Genomic DNA, 12,992 nt, shown 5'->3' on the forward strand with positions numbered 1-12,992 from the left:
GCCGAGGCCGCTGGGAACACTTCAGACATCTCTTTTTGGCCCGACAGCTGCCAGCAATGCGCCCGTGTGCGCTTTCAGCGGGGCTCGCAGGCTCCCCGGGATTTCCTCCCCGGGACGCGATGCCCGGAGCGGAGCCTCTCCCCGCAGCCTCCGCCTCCTCCATCGCCACGCGATGCCAAAAGCAGCCGCCAAGTCCCGGCCAACCGCAGCAATGGAGCAAGAAAATCTCCTAAACCCGCTGCCAGCCAGCAAGCCCAGCCCCCGAGGTGCTGCGGCACGGCGGGGTCCCGGGGTCTCCCCGGATCCAGCGGGAAGGAGGCGGATTCCCCGGCCGCTGCAATCCTGCTTTCACAGCCTCGGGGCTTTGGGATCCTGCCCAGGAGATCACCATTCCCACGTCCGGCGGGCTCGGACGAGCTCACCGGCATCGCCCCCCACACCTTCGGTCATTTGGGGGAACGAACAAGAGGCGTCCGCCGTCCCCGCTCTCTCATTCCGCTTCTTGTCCCTTTTCCACAAAGTTTGCAGCTCCCGAGCTTCTGCCACGCGGGCAAAAGCCCAGCCGGAGCCTTCTCATGGACCAAGCCAGCTGCTTTTTAAGGCAGTATCCCTCTGGAATGTACGCACCAAGCCACGGCTTGTCTGCGATTAAAGCTGAAACCCCCCTCCCGCCAAGGAATATTCACTTTTAAGTAAAAAACCCAAAACTTCAGGGAGCCATGAGCAGTGACCAGAAAGGCTGCGGGGCTGCGTCCCCTTCTACTCGGGGGATTCAAACCCCTCCAGAAGGCATCGATCCCATTCCCATCGATGTCCCTCACATCCCAGGCTGGCCACGGTCACGACTGGGACCCCCTCGGTGCTCGCAGGCCCGTGCCAGGACACGAGCTGTGGATGTGGCAGGGCTGGGTGGCCGTGGCCACCTCTGTCCTTCTGTCCCCTCCGCACAGCCGCGGCCACCGCATCAGTGTGGGCAACACTCCGGCGACCCCTAGAATCAACCTCTCGCAGGAGCTGGAGCGCACTCGGGCTGCGAATCAGCCGCAGGATCCAAAGTGTCCATAAATGGGTAAAATCCCGGGATCCGGAGCCTGGAACCCGTTTTTGCTGGCACGGCCCGAGGAGAAGCAGACGATCCCGAGGAAGGCGTGCAGGGATCCCGCCCCGCTCGGGGCTTTCACCCGCCGAGGGGGCCCAAGGCGAGCGCGGCGCTGGCTGGGGGTGCCCCCGCCCCGCTGCCCCCGCATCCCTCCGCTCCAGCGCGGCTCCTGCGGGACGCGCATCCCTCCGGGCCCGCACTCACCTGCGGCTGCGGCGCGGTGCCTCCCCCGGCGCATCGCTGCGGGCTCGGCTGGGGCTCGGCGCGCACGGGGGAACGGGGGGCGCTGCCCCTGCTCGGCCGGCAGCCCGCCTTGTGCGGAGGAAGTGGGAGGAGGAGGAGGAGGTGGAGAAGGAGGAGGAGGGCTGGGTGTGCGTGTGGGCCGGCCGGAGGAGGGGAGGGGATGGGACGGGACAGCAGAGGACAGCCCAGCCACACGTGCGCTGAGCTGGTCGGGGTTTTGTCCGTGCGCTCGGGCGGGGACACCTCCCGAGTTATGGGGGACACCCGCAGCCGGGGAGCCGCTGTAGGGAGGGGTCCCCGTTGCAGCGAGCCTCCCGTTATAGAGGAGGGGCCGCATGGAGAGCCCACCGTGTTAGGGGAAGAGTTATTATGAGCAGCCCTCATTGTATTGCGCCTCATTAGAGGGTCCCCCATTTTGTGGAGCCCCCAGTGAAGGCGCCACTATTTCAGGCAGTCCCCATTAGGAACTAGCCTCCCATTTAGGGGCGACCTCGTTAGGGAGGGGCTACATTAAGGGCACTCTCCTTACAAGCAGTCCCCATTAGGGAGGGACCCCCTGAAGGACCCCCCACTTACAGGCAGCGCCCATTAGGGAGGTGCCCCCAAATACAGGCACCCCCATAAGAGAGCACCCACATGGAGGGGATCCCCCGGTGCAGGCGTTGTCGGTGAAGTCACGCTCACGGAGCACGATGCGGCTGGAGAACACCGAGGGCTCGGTATCAACTCCGGGCTGCCTCAATCCAGTTCAGGGGCTCCACCGCCGCCTGAGTGACAAATTGGTCAAAAACAAGAGCACAGCTCACCCGGACAGCGAAGACCTTCATATGTAACATTTTGTGATGAATTGGCGCCTCTAAATAAAGGCATGTATCATCCTGAGCCATGAGCGCACCTTAGGCGGATCCACCCGCCCTGTATCCGGGAGGATAAAAACGTCAGCTTCCTAGAACTCCGGCGGTGTTAAGGAGTTTTATTTCCTAATTTCGGTGACACTAGCAGTCCCCATGAAGAGGATCGCCCATTGCAGCCCATGCATTGTGGGGATTTCTGTGAAACAGGAGCTCCCCCGTTAAAACACAGAGCAGCCTTCCCCAGGCTGGATGTGGCCGGAGCTCCGGCTCTGGCCGGACACAATTCCCCGTGTCCACAAAAAATCGCTTTCCCATCTCGTCTGCAGGGCCAGGGATCCGCCGGCAGCCTGGGGTGGGCTGGGGATGGCTTCTGAGTCCTCTCGGAGTCCCTCCCGCCCCAAAGCAGAGCCCCTCCTCCTGCATTTAACCCCTGCCAGCCCCAAGCATTACCACGGAGCGTTTATCTAAGGAGTCGCGTCTGGAAAAGTCCATGCAAACATTCCCAGACTAATCATTAACCCTCATAAAAGGCACGTAAATATGATTAACCCAGTGACACAGATCCTGGCAGATTAAGTGCGTTGCCCAAGGCCGTGGAGTGAAGCAGTGGCTCAGCTCCCTCAGGCAGGGAGACATAGGGATTTCTAAGTGAAAAAGAAATAATTCCCCTTTCTTATTACTTCATGGAACAAAGACCGAGAAAGGAGGGTTAAAATTCTCCTTTCTTTGGCCGCACAAGCATTATTTTCCACTTACAGCTTTAATTTATAGCAGTTTTGTGGCAGCAGCAAAGAAAACAAGGATCTGGGAGGAGCTGGTGTGAAATTCCCAGTCCCTTGGCTCCAAAGTTTACACACCACTGCTTTGTCTGGAGCTCATCGATCAGGTGTTGCCATTAATATTCTCTTCGGTCAAATGGTAATGCAATTACAGAATAGTTATTACATTCAATTATGTGATGTTATATATTAGTGTGCAACACAGAATAGTTAATATATATTAAAACAAGCAAATGGGTGGATAATACAGGTTGTTATTGAGAGTTATGGGCATTAAAACTATCAGTGTTAATTTTTACCTGACTGAACAGAATCACAGTTCCCTCAAAATGGCAGATAATCCCTTTAAGCTTGACTTGGCTCATACATTTACATAACTTTACTCAAGAAACACCTTTCCTCATCCAGGTTTGGCCACATCCCTGCTGCATCCAGCTGGACTCTGAAAGCTAAATTTCTACATTTTCTCACTCTTACATTTCTCTAGCACAGAGAGGGGAGTTTTTGCCTGCTGTCTCAGCAAATACCTGCTGTTTTGTTCTTTTTCCTGTGAATTTCCTTCTCTCAGCTTCCTGTGTGGTTCATGTCTGCCTTAGTGAGTCCAATGGTCTGAGCAGCTCCTTGCTGAGGCATCAAACCTGCTGGCACAGGAGACACCAACTTAAAAAAAAAACCCTAATTATTTAAGTTTATTTTTATATTAATTTTTAAAGACTTAGGAGTGTGTCTTTGGGGGAAAGGTGGGTGGTGATTCCCACTCAGGGCATGGCCATTCCCACTCTTTTTGCCCCTCCAGCCATCAGCATCCTCTCTGTTTTGTACCCAGTGATGGGAGCAGCCCCAGAATCCCCACAGGGTTTGCTGTGAGCCCAGGGAGGTGAGGATTTGACTGATTCAGTCCAATTTTAGCCATGTGGTTTTCAATTCTCTTTTTGAGGCTTTTCAGCCTCAGCATCTCCGTTCAATCTGATGTTTGCTGGGCTGTGGCTCCCCCTAAGTGCTCAGGAAACCTGCTGGCTTCACATTGTCACTGCCTGCAGGGTCCCCAAATTCCCTGTCCCTGTGGGACACCCATCCTGGGGTTCACCCTGGCAGACACAGGGATGTGGGGGCTGCAGGTGGGATTATGGGCATCCAGGCAGCACTCAGAGTTCACTGCTGCTCCCCAGCCACACTGCTTCTCCCATACCCCAAAAAGGGTCAGTTCTTGTCCCAGCTTTTGCTCCCCAATTTGTCCTGGTGCTACTTAAGCCCCCCAGTAGGATTTAACCCTCTCTAGGAGGGCAGAACCCACAGTGATGCCAGCCAGGGGTTTGAGTGATGGAGAAAGGTGGGTGGTCCCCAGCTCACAGGCCTGTCCATTGCCTCTTCCTGTGGCAGATCCGTCCAGGAATATCTACCCTCATTCATTTTCCCTCTTTTTTTTCCCCTCTTCTCCTTGATTTGCTTCCCCATAAAGTCCTGCTTTAGGTTCAGGAGAGATGAGCTACTCAACTGATCCCCTGGTTACAGGGAGAGGTGGGATTTAAAGGGCACCTGCTGCCACAAACCCCACAGCAGCACTCCAAAATGGCCTTGGGTTTGCTTCTATGGACCAGAGAACCCCACTCCACACCTCAAATCACCTGGCAATCCCCCAAATATCCAACAGAGCCAAAACAGAGATGGTATCTTTGGCTCAGGAGCCATTTGGAGGGGAGTGGGAGGTGGATGGGGTCCTCCTCTAACAGCTGGAACACATCCCACAAATGAAATTAAGGCAAATCCCCTCCATCCCCCAAAAAAATCCCCAAATTATATCCCACTGCAAGGAATCTGGGACACCAGCATCTGTTGCTCTGTCCAAGAGGACAAGAGGGAACTTTATCCCACCCCACCATCCCCAGGGCTCCTGCCAGGGACTTCCTGGCCTTGTTAGCAGCTCTTGCCTTGGAGACATCCTTGGTGCAGCAGCACCCCTGATGAGGCTCTAATTAGCGAGCTAATTGGAATAAGAGAGCTGTATAGACAGTCCCAATTGCCCATGCACAGCCTGGCTGGAGGAGAGGATAGAGGAAAACAGGGATGAAGGGATGGAGGGGTGGAAGGAAGATTAAGGAGGGTTATAGGGAGGGCTCCCAACAGCTGCCATTGTGGCTACATTTAAAGTACACTTATTGTGAAGAGAGGAATCCAGGTTTCCTCATCCCACTCGTTTCTTCTGGAGCCAAGAAGGAGTTGAAGCCTTGGAAGCTGCCAACTCCGTCCAAGCCTCCAAGTGACTGCTGGCAGTGAGAGGAGACCCAAACATCCTCTTAAATATCCACTCCCACATCTCTCCCTGCCTGGGAAATCAGATCCTACACTCTGAGGGGTTTTTGGGGTGGGTCTTTACAGCTTCTCCCACTCCTCTTTGCTCTGGATCTCCTTCTCTCCAGGCTAAGATCCCCTTTTTAGGTTGAACTAGGAGAAAATTATGTCTGGAACTGGATGATTTTTGAAGTCCCCTACAACCCAAACCATTCTATGATTCTAAGAAAATATGGCACGGGGCAAGTCTGGTCGCTCATCCAACATTTTTCCAGCTTTATCTCCTTCAAAACTTTGATTTGGATCCTGACAGGGCCTACAGTTATTGGTAAATAAATAAAAATCTTAACTTACTTTGCTTGCTGCCCCAGGAAAGCAATAAAGACAAGGCCCAGCAACCCAGAGATGCAGTTAGCTTATTATCTCTAGATAATTATCCTTAGGTAATGAGATATCCAAGCCCCAGCAAGAGCAGAGTGGGAATAAATCCCCAAGGAACATGAAAGATCATCATGATTCCCACCCAGAATCATGGAATTGAGCAGACCCCCCCAGCCAAGAGGGTTTTTCTCTGGTAAGTCATTCCCTCAGCAAGCTGCTCTCCAAGGAACACTAAAAACAAAACTAATCCTGTTCTCCCAGGAGGAGGAATCCAAAAATAACCCTGTGGATGAATGAGCAGCACAAAGCCAAGTGCTGAGGCTCGGATCGAGTTTGGGAGCTGAAAGCTTTCCAGCTCCATGTTCCCACTTGAATTACTGCCCAGGCATTCATTCACACGCCGTTCCTGCACTTCATAATAAAAAAGCCATGGTGTTTCTTTTTGCTTTTGTTTCCCAGTACGGGAGGTGAAATCCTGCAAAACCCTGGAGGAGGATGCAGGGAGGGAGAAGCCCCTTGGAGCAGCCCACAGGCTGCTGGAACCCATCCAGAGCTGAGGAAAGCCACTTGTGCATCAGGACACGGGCCTGGGGCCCACGGCTCCAGCGCTGAATTCCTGGCCAGACTTGCTAAGCTTGGCACGTTTGGATGCTCCTCTGTGGGAAGTCCTGGCACGGTGGCAGCACTGGGGATGCTCCTGACACACTCCCTGCTCTCTCAGCAGGCAGGGTGAAGGTGCTGGGGTGGCTCACCTGCTCCCTGCCTGCACACCCCCAAACCCAAGGATGGATACCCATGGAACATCCAGGCCAGTCCCATGGCACAGTTTCTCATGAGCATCCATGAGAGAAGACCTTCAGCAGGAATCTCACACTCAAGAGCAGAGATTCCTGGGCTGGGATTCCCCTGTGAGCCCCACCTCTGCATCCTGCCCTTCCACTGGGAAGCAGCCCCCTACCTGGGTTTGTTCCCTGGGCACCTCCAGGGACACCCCAGCATTCCTGGCTCAGAAGAGCAGCCAGCGCAGGGAAACCACCTTCTCAGTGCTGTGTGGTGAGGAATAGCCCTGTGGTCTTGGAACAGCCTTGGAGGTGGTGAGAGCCGACTCAGGGGAGCTGGTGAGCTGCCCTCAGCTCCGGCTGGCAGCAGCTGTGCAGCCCCAGCCACAGGAACACCGGGATGAGCACACACAGGAGGCAGCCCCGAGCCCAAACACCCCTCATCTCCCTGGCCTCCAAAACAAAGCTGAGTCCCTCTGTGGGGACATCAGCAGTGCCTGTGTTTGGGGAGCTGGCCTCAGTGGCACAGCTGGGATTGGGGTGCCATCCCTACTGCCCAGGGAGTCCCACATACCCAGGGATCCTTCCAGAGGCTCTGAAGCCGTGGATCTCAGGGATCTGCACCCTAATAAGCACCATGATGTAACTCTGAGTAAGCCTTGCAAGGAATCAGCCTGAGGAAGCTGCCATTTCTTAATCTCTTTTTTCCCTCTCTTTTTTCCTGCTATGGTTGAGGTCACCCAGTTTGAACCTCAGCAACACAGAGACCTTTTCCCCCTTCTCCTCCCATCCATGGCCTCATTCCCAAAGAGAATCCCTGTGTCTGTGTCAGCACAGATATTGCTGCCTGTACCTAAAGCTCTGAAATGGTTAATTAATTTATTTCTACATGATTCCCAGTGTGGGAATAGCCACAGGTCTTTGTAACATCTCTGGACTCTGTCTCCACCAGTTATCTCTGATGTCCATGTGTTCAGTGTTCCTTCAGGCTACTGACCTATCAGCTGCTTCCCACACATCCAGTGCCCACAAGCCTCCCACGGATGCATCAAGATGCTCCAAAAGTCTTTAAAACAGTTTTTGTTCTCTCCTAGCTGGGGTCAGGAGGAGGTTCACCTCTCCAGGGTGTTTGCATGGCATTGCTGCGGTATCTCCCGCATTCCTTCACTCTGTGTGGGAGGACAGGCATGGAATAGTGAGGAATTTGACCATTTTGTTCCCTCTCCTGCCTGCAGAAACCACTGTCAATCCTGGAAATGAACACTTCAGTCTTCTGCAAGGCTCCCTGGCCCTGAGCTGGCTGCAGTCCTGCTCTGGAGGCTGCTCTCTTCCCTCTAGGATGGTCCAGGGTGGTCTCTCCTCTTCCTCTAGGCACTGGTGGGGAAGAGGACACCAAGATGGATGAAATTTTTCCACAGAGAAGAGCCAAGCCTCTCTGGGAACCCCAAGGATCAAGGTGGAAGGTATCAGGATCCAATGGGACTCATGGCTGCAGTGGTGGCCACCAAACGCCTGGAGCTCAGACGCTTTTGCTGTGCCAGCAGGACGGTCCCTTTCCTGTGGGATCACCTCTTCCTCCCAACTGGTGCTGTCTTGGTTCTTCCCAGTTGGCTCCACTTCCCCCATGTCACAGTGAGCCAGGAGTGTCACTGCTGCTCAGCAACAAAAAATGGTGACACAGGTTATAAAAATGTTGCAGTAAGGTAGAAAACTCATAAAGAAAGGCTTCATAAAAGCAGGACTGCTCTGGCTAGCCTGTCATTTCTTCTAAGGCAAGCTAACACTTTGCAAGTTCCCATGTGAAAGCAATCCTGTTGTGAACAGTTTGTTAGCATAACAATCTATTCCTGGGTGAAAAGCAACTGGCACCTGTATAAACTGTTTTTACACCATTAGATAGAAAAATGAAAACTATCTCTCACAAACAACATTTCCTACACGTACACACTGAGTGTCTGAGTGACTAATCAATACAGAATAACAACTTGTTACTAACCAATAATTGTCAAGAAAGCTACTAACTAAATAGAGTCAAACACAAGGTCTGTAAAATTGCATAAAAAGAATGGGCTTTTTCCACCATGAAGAAAATGGAGTCCCGTGTGATTTATTCCCATAGAAAAACACCAGAAGTGATGGGAAAGGGGTGTTTTCCTCCTGGTGGGACATCTCCAAGAGGCTCCATATAGGAGAGGATGGCCCAGGAGGCCAACTGGAGCTTCACCATCCTCGTCTCCCGGGTGGCTTGGCCCGAGGACTCAGCACAGGAGAGAGCAGAGCATCGCCATGATCTGCCAGGGTGGATTCAGCTATCTGCTCCAGTCTGCAGCCTAATTGCTGAGGTGGGACCAGGAAGAAGAGCCTTCTCTGTTTACTCACATAGTTTCAAGGTGAGTAACACACGCTGGGCCCAGCTCTGTGGTGCTGTCAGAGTGAGATCTTCCCCTCCCAGCTCCCCCAGCCCCAAGGCTTCCAGGATGGGCTGAAGAAGGTCTCAAATGGAAGGACACAGGGCTTTGAACCCCCTCCTGCACCATCCCAGAGGGACTGGGGAACACAGAACTCTCCTTGCCTGGCACAGAGGATCTTTGTCCTCTTTTCCTCCCCTTCCCCCTTCCTTTTGGCACACAAGGAGCTGCTTTGATGCCCTCATGAGAAGATTTTCCACCGATAACAGATCCTGTGATAACAGATCCTTGTGGTCACCCCTGTGACTGACTCATTCTTCCCAGGGGCTAAATCCTGGTCTCTTCAGCTCCCTTCAGCCACCTTGGGAGAGGGGATATCTTGTTTTCTCTGTGACCACCTCTATCAAATAACCCCCTCCTGCTCAGGCCCGCCAGTCGTGACCCTGCAGCTTGCCCAACCCTTGGCCAGCCTGTCCCCAGGAACTGACTGCTACCCTGTGCCTTGGATGTGGGAGCAACACCTCACTGACAGGTTTTCTTCGTCCACAACCATCGGCTGAAGCAGAGGATCCCAGGAAACATCAGACCTCAGTGAGCTTCTTCACCCAGTAGAGTGATCTGATGATGGTCCTGATGTCCTGGGTGGCTTCCTCTTCCAGGAATTGCCTTTTGAAGCTGCCCTCATCCTCCCCCGTCAGGAGAAATCCTATGGAGAAACATCTCCTTTGGACATGCTGGATGCATTGGATGGTCCTGGGTTTTGCATAGGAGGCAGTGAGTCATCACCCTCTCATCACTTATCTTCTCTGGACTCATCAGGACATCACAGACCTCGGTCACGTCTGCCCTTGGTGCCCCCTTCCCAGCCTGTTTCACCACCGTGTTCACAGCAACCTGAGTTTTCAAGGAAGTGAGCTGGGGACAATGACTCTTCAGGGGTGTTTTCCAAGGAAAGCCGCTGGGGGAAGGATGCTCACGGGATTTGGGAAGCCGCCCTTGTTTGCCGGGCTGCACAGGGTGTGAGGAGCCTTGTCTGGGAACATTGTGTGCTCTGCAGCCGCCGGCAGTGGGAGTTGGTGCTGGCTCCGGGGGTTATTGCTGCACCACTGAGGTAAGAGGGATTAGCACGGCGAGGTTGGGAAATGGCCGGACCCTCTTGCCGAGCTGGAGTCGAATTGCAGCAGCAGCACCAGCGGCTCCTCGGAGAGCCCGAGGCCACCGGCTGGCAGTCACTGCCCTGGCAGGCTGGGACATCTTATTGCCCTCGTAAAAACCTCTTTTCACTCATCGGGCTAATGTGGGTTTTGGCTGGAGTAATTAGAGTCTCATAAAGGGCCCGTTCGCCTCCCACCGCCACATCCCCGCTGTCCCCAACCTCCCCCTCGCTCCGCCCTCCGTGCCAAGTATTTCCTTCTCCTTTTCTCTGTGGTGAGAAGGAAAAAATCCCAACCAAACCCCACAAAAGGGCCACTTTTCCTCCTTTTTGTCTTGCAGCTAACCCTTGGGCGCAGGGAGCTCTTGGAGCGGGAGCAGCCGGGGTTTTGGCAGGAATGCTGCTGGCCTGTCCTGTTTGTAGGAGCTCAGACAGCGGAGCCTGCCAAGCACTGGAGAGCTGGGGATGAACCTGAAGCTGTTCCTTCAGCTGGGAGCCAGCCAAGCTCTACTGGCCAAGTGTCTTCTTTATTCCCTTCTAGGCTTTTTCCATGCCTGGGTGTATTTCCACACTGTGGAGATGGGTGGAAAATTACTGGTGATGCTCCAGTGCCAGGTCCCTGCCCTGGCAGAGGTGAACTAAGGCTGTGTGTTCATCCAGGGAACTTCTCACCATGGGATGCTGCTGGGGCTGGAATGCCTTGAAGAACCAGCTAAGTAATTAAAAAAAAAAAAATAAAAAAAAAAGAAGAAAGCTATGAAAAATAAATAAGTCCCCTTTTTTCCCCCCCTTAAAAATGTTTCTCTGAAGAGATCATCCATGCCAGCCCACTGAAATTTTTGCAGCCCAACAGATGTCTGGTTTCTACTCGTCAGAAGTACCATGAGAAAGTACAAATACATCCCAAACAGAGCAGATAAACCAGGACAAACGATGTGCAGCAACATCCACAACCCCAAATCCCTGCGAGCCCACCCTCAGGGAGGAAAGCAGCAGTGGTAGAGAGCCTGGGATGGCAGGGAGAACCTGGGTTTGTTGGGATGGATGGATGGATGGATGGATGGATGGATGGATGGATGGATGATGGATGGATGGATGATGGATGGATGGATGGATGGATGGATGGATGGATGGATGGATGGATGGATGGATGATGGATGGATGATGGATGGATGGATGGATGGATGGATGGATGGATGGATGATGGATGGATGGATGGATGATGGATGGATGGTTGATGGATGGATGGATGGATGATGGATGGATGATGGATGGATGAATGGATGGATGGATGATGGATGGATGGATGGATGATGGATGGATGGATGGATGGATGGATGGATGATGGATGGATGGATGGATGATGGATGGATGGATGGATGGATGGATGATGGATGGATGGATGATGGATGGATGGATGGATGGATGGATGGATGGATGGATGGATGATGGATGGATGGATGGATGGATGGATGGATGGATGATGGATGGATGGATGATGGATGATGGATGGATGGATGGATGATGGATGGATGGATGATGGATGGATGGATGATGGATGGATGGATGATGGATGGATGGATGGATGGATGGATGGATGGATGGATGGATGGATGGATGGATGATGGATGATGGATGGATGGATGGATGATGGATGGATGATGGATGGATAATGGATGGATGGATGGATGGATGATGGATGGATAATGGATGGATGGATATTTAGAGGAGCAGGGAGCAAGCCCTGAAGATCTCCTTTCTGCTACCCAAGGCATGATTCACAGCCCACATGCTGCTTCTCCAAGGAAGCAGAGGCAATACCACAATCTTCCTGTTATGGGAAAACCGCGATTTCAACATGCAAACCAAGGAACTGAGGTTGGGGTGCTGCATCCCTGGGACCTGGGAGCTTCCATCCCAGTGTGGTTTCCCTCCTCCAGGCTCAGGGATGCTCATAGCCCAGTTGCCCCGAGCCAGGACTGGTGGGAGGGATGGAGCGTGCCCTGCTCATATCCAGGTCATTGGAAAATCCCCTCAGCTGGGACAGAAGCAGCACGTGGACATCACATACCTCAGACTGCTGAGCCTGGCCTCTCCCCTCCTCTGCAATGGCACATCCAGCCTTCCTCTTTTTTCCTGAAACTACTGATTTGGCCTGTATTTGTGAGCTGTTTTAGGGAATTTCACTCTGCCAGCCAGGAAGGGCAAGCCCAGGTGTTTTGGTGCCCATCAAAGGAAAACATCTCCTTGGCAAACATAGCAAAGCCATTCATCACCTTCAGACACCTCTCTTCCCACGCAGCAATTTTCAGTGCCTGCAAAGGAAAAGAAAATAACAATAAATGAGTGAGGCTCTTGGCTGTGCCTGCTGCAGCATCCCTGGATAGGGCTGCAGGACCTTCTTCAGCCCAGTGTGGGAGAGGACATTCCCCAGCCAACTGCTTGGATGTACAATCTGTCCTTTTCCATCCCTCTGTTACTGGGACACCAACACTGGGGCTGACCCCAGTTCCCTGAGCAGGATTTTTATTATGGAAACCCTCAGAAAAGAGGGCTGGGAATGAGGAGATGGTGGGATAAACCTTGCTGCCACTTCAGGGATAGCTTTATCATGCCAGGGGGAGGAGAGGAATGGCTGCTCAGGGCTTAGGGCTGAAATGACCCTCCTGCCTTGCTCTTTCCCATCCCAACCCCACGTCCTCATTATGGAAACCTGTTAGAAGGAGGTTTACTCCTGGCTGACTCTCCCTCAGGGATATCTGATGCCATCTGATCCACAGCAGCTGGATCAGCCCTTCCCACAGGGAACCACAGCTTGGCCTCAGTTCAGCATCTGCCCCTGGGCTGGGGACTCCCCAGCCCCAGTTGGCAGCCGGCCTTGATGCCACCAAAGTTCCTGGGGACTTCCCAGGGCTTCCCAGCCTTTGGAAGGGTGCACATTGCATCAGCCAGGCCTGGAGGAGATGCTCAGTGACACCCAGGGATCTCTCCTCCTCCTTCTCTTGGC

At 53.4% G+C, this 12,992-nt stretch overlaps 1 protein-coding gene across 3 annotated transcripts in view; it reads right to left on the reverse strand.

Moving 5' to 3' along the window:
• LOC100229886 (uncharacterized protein C15orf39 homolog) overlaps positions 1–12,992 on the reverse strand; it is a 35,841-nt gene that overhangs the window by 12,808 nt on the left and 10,041 nt on the right. For 2 of the 3 annotated variants that reach the window (XM_072933813.1, XM_072933811.1), the window contains exons 2-3: positions 12,057–12,300; positions 3,503–10,697 (exon numbers count right to left, since the gene is read on the reverse strand). The gene's annotated coding sequence lies outside the window, so the exon portion shown is untranslated. Of the gene's footprint in view, positions 1–1,303; positions 1,715–3,502; positions 10,698–12,056; positions 12,301–12,992 lie in introns of those variants that run through there. The other variant, XM_072933812.1, reaches the window with a different exon arrangement.

The sequence above is a fragment of the Taeniopygia guttata genome, chromosome 10 (assembly GCF_048771995.1).
Source record: "Taeniopygia guttata chromosome 10, bTaeGut7.mat, whole genome shotgun sequence".
NCBI classification, from domain to species: Eukaryota; Metazoa; Chordata; class Aves; order Passeriformes; family Estrildidae; genus Taeniopygia; species Taeniopygia guttata.